We start from the raw sequence: 7,338 nt of genomic DNA, 5'->3' as shown, positions 1-7,338 counted from the left end.
CTAGGTAACACACCCACTGGCTTTGAGCTGTGACACAGCAGGCAGCAATGGCGGTTAATTATGCAACTGTAGCAGGTCTGCAAGCAAAGACAAAGCAAGACTGTTTTTTTAGCTTAGTGGGTGCAATATATTCAAAGAGTAGTATACTAACTTTCTCCTTTAATATTCTGTCTGTGATGATTTAGATTAGCATGGGTTACTATGTAATTATACTGTCAAATCTTTGGACTCAGGGATTCTGTAACTGGTATTAACATTAATTCATTTTCATTTAGCAGGTGACCTCACCACTTTTAAAACCAATTATTTGGAGTTTTCCGTACACCCCAAACCATTTTATTCACACACACTAACACACACTCTCTCTCTCTCACACACACACACGCACACACACACACACACACACACACATACACATTGTACATTAAACACACCACTCTCATGCACTGCATTGCATTCCCTCTCTGTCTCTCTCATCATCTGTTTCTTGTCCATGACTTATTAATGTGCTACTGAAGCTGAAACCTGTCTCATTCTACACCCTATGAAAAATTTACACATTGCCTTTCACATTTATTTTAACTCATGGCAAAACACATGTGAAACCAAACATGTCATTTTTGCTTTAAGAGAAAAAATATTGTCCTGGTTTTTTTTAGATTTTTTCAAAATAAGCAGTATATGAAAATTATGCCACTTACCACACGTATCACTCAGAGGAGCTGGAATCTAGTTTTGCAGGCGTATTGAACAAGCCATGGATTAAAAAAACAAACTATACCTGACATTTTAAATAATACTGTGAAGTAAATGCCCTTTTACCTCTTCTCAATCCAGTAATTGTCTCCCATTGTGGGGATCAGCTCAAGCTTGTTACTCTACACTAACAATGCAGATGTGAGGGAGATGAGTCACACATTCAACCTTTCTTATTTGGCTTCTTTTATTGGACCAATTAAAATATACAGTGTAAGTTTTTAAGGTATTTAAGTTGGATTGTTTGGGTTTGTTTGTTTTTTTTGTTTAGTACTGCTCTGTATCACATTCATACAATTACAGATGTGTTAATCAAGCAGCTGCTCACCACCAGCAATCTCTTTTTATTGCACTAAGGAGTTCCACTGGCATGTGTAAACAGCTGTTTTGTTGATTTTGATGTAGAGAGAAACAGTTACTCATCCTCTGTATCCACCCAGATTCCACACCCTTGGCAAGATATTTGAATTGACAGGCTTATAAGGCCAGACTGACATCTGAAGTTACATTTGTTACCATGGAGAGGTTCTTGGGTGTAGATCTTCCTTTTGTAAAAGTGTCAAATAATACTGTAGCTGTAATGTTTGGAAAAAGATCTTCTCATTTTTCAAATCTGTCTTAAAACAACTGTGCCCAAATGAAATGTTTTTTTCTTTCTGTATTCATTCCTTCCATTCATGCTGGCCATTAGAGGATCCCTTTATAATGTGCTTACAATATAAGCAATGGGGGCTAAAATGAACAGTCATCCCTCTGAGCAAAAATGTGCTTAAACATTTATTTGAAGCTAATATGAGGCTCCAACTGTCCTAATTAGTCAAATCAAATAGACAGCTTTCATTGTTACAGTCTTTGTAGTGCCAAAGTCCCTCTTTTTGCTACTATACTTCCACCACAGCTCCACAGGGAAACACTGTCAGAGGAAACACAAAGAGGGAATTTGATGCTAAAAAGTCTAAATGTGGCAGACATTCACTTGATATGACTAACTCAGACTGCTGAAGCCTCATATAAGCTTCAACTTTTAAATCCATTTTTGCACAAAATGACTATACTGTGTACTGACTGTATTTTAAGGGGATCTTTTAATAGCCGGTATCAACAGGAGGAATGATCACAGTGAGGAAAGTCTCTTTCAGTGTTCATTTTCCTGACTGAAAATGTGTTTGTAGATTAAAAATGATCAAATTCAACATAACATTTAACCATACATTTTAAATGTGAGATGCAGCAATAATAATGCTTTTTAGTGCAACATTATTGTTGTCTCAACTGTGCATGTTGTGTTATTTATTATTGTATGTATTGTGATTTACTATGATGTGTTTCAACCAACCTGTGAAGCTGAAGGCAAATTTCTACATTTGTGGACAATAAAGGTCATCATGATTATTATCATTAATATTAATATTAATATTTGATCAGTCCTGGCCTGGCATCACAAGGGGTTTTAAGGGGGTTGAATTTATTGCCCCCTCTGTCTAAACTTTACATAATAGCAAAAACAACAAAATGATTTGCTTACATGTGAATGTTGTTGTTTCAAAACAATGGTAGCCGCACAATTGTTGTGTGTAGGGAATGCACGTGCCATGTGCAACATGATTTTTAAAAAAACCATAAATCTAGATTATTTACTCGAAGTTTAACTAAGGTTGAAGTTAATGTATGGCCTGCACATTACCTGGCTTGTTTGCTTATAGCTCAATAACTAGCAACAAGACAAAACGACCTACCTCGTCAAATTGTCAAGTGTAGCATTAGAACGTAAAGACATAGCTATTTCTCCTCAGCCAATCAGGAAACAGCACAGTCCAGTAGGAAAACATGGTAGATTTCTGGACATTGGAGGGGGAGGACCAGCTCATCCAATTTTTTGAAGAACAATATTCACTTTACAATTATAGAGATATCAAAGCTATACTCTAATAAGATGAACAAGAACAACACCCTTCTCTCAACTGAAAGCATCCTGGTTGTGTCTGGTGAGTCACATCTTGTTCCTTTTCAGTTATGTTGAGATAATGTTGTGGGGTAAGTTAACAAACTAACAAATATCGGTCACCAGCCAAACAGTTGTAACATTGAATCTGTACATCCATATGAATGTAGCTTGTAGTTTATGAAAAACAAAAAGTCAATCCACTTAATAAGATTTAGCAACGCAGAAGTATTGGGGTCAGCCAGTGCATATAGGTTGAATAGGTTTTTATTAAATTTGACTGAGTATTATACTTGACATTTGAGTAGATAATAAACAGCTACTACAGCATCAGAGCTCAGTGAGAAGATTTCCTTTGCTGCTGGTGCTGCGATGGGAAAGAGACGACTCTGCATTATGACGTGCTAACTGGCTGCCATTCCTCTTTACTAAATAGACAAGTGACTGTAAACATCACTGCTTATGTGATTAGAATGGCCTTACTGCATTTTGCTCAAGTGTTTTATGTTTTCTCCCTTAGAATATATTCTGTCAAACTGATGACTAAAATAAAGTACTGCCTATTTTTCCTATTCTCTTGTAAAGTGTTTTTACCTACACTTCTGGTATCCCTTTTCTCCAGAGGATAGCAGCTCTCTCTTCCTCCAGACTGCCAGCTCAGATGTGCCACAAAGCTCTTCCCTGCACTCTATATCAGCACAGAAATCACCCAGAGGTATCCTGGCCCTGAGAGACTCTAGTGACTGGGTTTTTTCTGGACCTCCCCTCATGATTGCTGTAATGATCTCCACTGTGTGACTGTAACTGTGGCTGGTACCAATGCTGGCATTCTGGCTAAATTACAAAACAGCTTTAATTATGATGTCCTACACCACCACAGCTACAGCTGCAGCTTCTTAATTACACCAAATAAGGGTTTTTTAATCTGCTGCCAAGAGTTTAGGATTTTGACATCTATAGAGGCTTGCACTGTGGTTTCAATGTGGGATACAGTAGCAAAACAAACTTGTTGGAAACATCCACGTGTGATGCAAAGTATTATCACAGATTTGCAGAGACTTTCATCTTCAACTCTGTCTCCTGCCACCATGGAACTATTTAATACACATCTAATACACCTCTCATCGATAAATCCCTCATCACACATGAACATATCTTGGACAAGGGGCTTGATTTCATGTGCCTAATTGAAACCTGGCATAAATGGTCTGTGGACTATTCTGTGTTTAGTGAGTTCTGCCCTCCTCGCTACAGTTACATGGAAAAAGCCTGCAGCTCTGGCTGTGGTGGTGGTTTAGCAATCATACATGCTAAAACCTGATTTTTCTCTATTGCATACTACATACTCCATGGCGGTGCTTCCTACCTGAGATACACAAACTCCTCACCTCAGACTGCTGCCTGTCATCCAATACGGTCATTGTTGGATATATGAATATACATGTTGACAACCTTTCTTGTCATTTTGCAGTGAAGTTCCTGAGTGTCCTGGCCTGAAGCAGTGTGTTAATGTACTTACTCATACTTGTACTTAAGCACACACTTAACCTGGTCATCACTGACTTTGCCCCCATTAATAAACTAAAGGTCTACGAATTGAGGTGTGTCCTACCACAAGGTGGTCTAAATGGTTTTGACATTCCTGTCAACCCCTACCTAAGCATCAAATGCTTTTTTGGAACTGGAAAGGCATTGACCCAGCCATCATGACTATGAAATCACCTGCACAGCTTCTGTTCCAGTGGATGAACTAGTGGCACTTGACAATATATTTTTGAGCAGTGTCTTTGATATTCAATCCCCAGTCACGACCCCCTCCGCAATAGGCCCACTCTGGATCTGGAAGTTCTTGCCAGCTATAGGCCTATCTCCAACCTCATAGTTGTTGGAGAAGGTGGTTGCCTCTGAGTTTTTGGACCTCCTTAAATACAAAAACCTATTTGAAAAATTGTGGTCAGGTTTTTGTTCAGCACACTGAAACAGCTGTGCTCAGGGTTATGAGTGACCTACTGATGGCAGCTGATACAGGGTCCCCTTCTCTCCTGTATTTGACAATGTGGCTCACACTATCCTCTTATGCTTCTAAACCACTATTGGACTGTGCAGGACTAAATATGTCTCACTGGGAAGATGTAGGTCTAGATTGCCCTCTGGTGCCTGTAGTGTTCAGCAAGGATCGTTTTTTGGTGACACTCAGCTGTACATCAAAACTGCCACCCCCACACCCCCGCCCCACCCAAAAAGTGTCAACTCTATCACCCTCATCTCACTTTTGAACATATAAGACATCTAAGCAAGACCTCTTTCTACCATCAAAAATATCTCTTGCTCTAAAAATATACTCCATCCTTCTCTAACTGTGTCAGATGCAGAGAAACTTATCCATGCATTTATCTCCCCAAGACTGCACTACTGCAATGCACTCTTCACAGGGATCCCTGGCAGGAGCATCCAGAAGCTGCCAGGATCCTCATGATATGCAAAACATGAAAATATAACACCAAATCTGTTTTCATTGCACTGGCTCCCTGTCTCCTTAAGGATTGTCTACAAAGTCCTGCAACTCACTCCTACCTACAGGAACTGATCAAACCACCACCCACACCTTCAAATCTGCCAGCTGCTTGCTCCTCTGGGTCCCCATTTCTGAGCTCTGCACCATAGAGCATAGAGTGAGCCTTCTGCTGTGCTACACCCCACTTACGGAGCAGAATCCTAACAATCTGAGGGCTTTTTTTAGTCTTCATTCATTACTATTTTTTTATGCTGTATGTTCTATGCTATCAATACTGTAACACTTTCAGCTTCATTAGTACTGAAAAGTGCAGTGCAAATTTAGTTTATTATTATTATCATACACTTCAGTCAATTAAACTGTGGATGCTTCTTAACCAAGCCGTCATCTTTAGTGCATTTGTCCTTCAGTGCTTATCCATCTCTAGCACTGACTAAAGTTGTATTGTTGCTTGTAATTATTCTATAACATTGCTCTTTCTCATATCATGGCAGACTGAAAATGAATAACACCATAAAATATGTTGCATGCTTAGTTTCTTAATCGCCATTTTCCTTGTGTTTTTGTTTTGTTCATCAGGTTCCAGAGAATTTTCAGCATCAACAAAATACCAGTGGTTTCCCCTAACTCATTTGTTGAAGCATCATTGCAACCATCAACCACAATGCACTACAGAGAATACTTTGGGGTATTTAGAAAAAAGAGAAAATGATGTTCTGCACAGACTTGATAGAACTCCACTGACCCACCCACTGGTTTTTGATTCTCACTACACCCCTGGAGGCCAGCCCCCTCAGTAGCACAACTGGGAGCTTAACTGCTGGGGTACGTGGAGCCAAGACTTGACAGCAAGTCATCCCTACATGTAGCCTATCATTAGGAGAGCACAACAGGAGTTGGATAAACTGGGTGCTAATATAATTATATGAGCCCATATTGGATGATAAAGAGACTGCTGATGTGTGGAGTGTGCAAATTGAGTTTAACAGATACATACGTGCATGGAGTGTTCTCAACAATTTGTTCTCCTTGCAAATGGCCTGTCAGCTTGTTGTCTTTTCTATTGTGCAGTGGACAGTTTGACTGAACACCCCATCATTCAGAAGATGAATAAGAAGTGATTCACTGCTGCTGTGCCCCCCATTGCCATGTCACTTAGAACAAAATCATCAAAGCAACGATCTTCAATGATGCATTAATAACTTTACTGTGAAGTTCTGCCATTCTGAAGAGAGATCACTATTAATCTCATGGAACTGTAGCAGAGAAAATCCTGCAAAATGTTACACTCACTATGCTTTTCTTATTTAGTCTACTTCATGAATAAACTTATTCATTTTACATTACATTACCTCAGACATTGACTCATGTCTGCCTTTGCAACCTCTGCTGTCCTTAATTCAGAGCTACACTCAGAAGTTGCTCTGTTAGTCCTGCTATAGAGAAATGGGACTGTAGAACAATTCTACTTGATCAGATGTGTTGATAAGTGACAGTCTAGTGATTATTCAGCGCCGTGACAAAGACATAAAGGAAGTAATATATCATAAGTGCTGTGCATGGTATTCTGTACTTAGAAGAAAGACAGAAAAGATTAAAGTTGGAAAAAAACCCACTATTTGGTAAACACCATGTGCAGTAAATAAAGCTGCAATGATAACAGCCATGTACTAAATTTGCTCCACTAATATATCCGGGTGGCATATTACAGCACTTTTCATATTCACTTGCTGAAAAAAAGAATACACTGCTGCTTATGTAAAAGTGGGATAATGCACTAAAATAATTAAAGAATAACATTTCCCAGTTGGTGAGCTTGGCACAGAAAAAGAACATTGACCAAATTATAAAAGTCTTCCCTGCAAATGGTTCTTGGTAACCAACTAATCACATTCATTCAGCCTGTTCCCAACTGCCTACCTATTAACAGACATCACATAGTGGAGCACAGGGGATTGAGAATTTGAACATTTATTTTCCTTGACACACCAAGAAAAGAATTAATGGGCTGTTTGTCAAAATCTGAAAGGCTGTTTTGGTGGAGTTAGTGTTGCCTTCATATTGATAGACTCTCTGGCATTCTCAGCACATCTTTCCGTCAGCCAAATGTATGTGGATTGGGCAT

This window comes from Scomber japonicus, chromosome 17, assembly GCF_027409825.1.
Source record: "Scomber japonicus isolate fScoJap1 chromosome 17, fScoJap1.pri, whole genome shotgun sequence".
In the NCBI taxonomy this organism is placed as follows: Eukaryota; Metazoa; Chordata; class Actinopteri; order Scombriformes; family Scombridae; genus Scomber; species Scomber japonicus.
The sequence above is the reverse complement of the archived record's forward strand: the minus strand, read 5'-3'. Positions refer to the sequence as shown.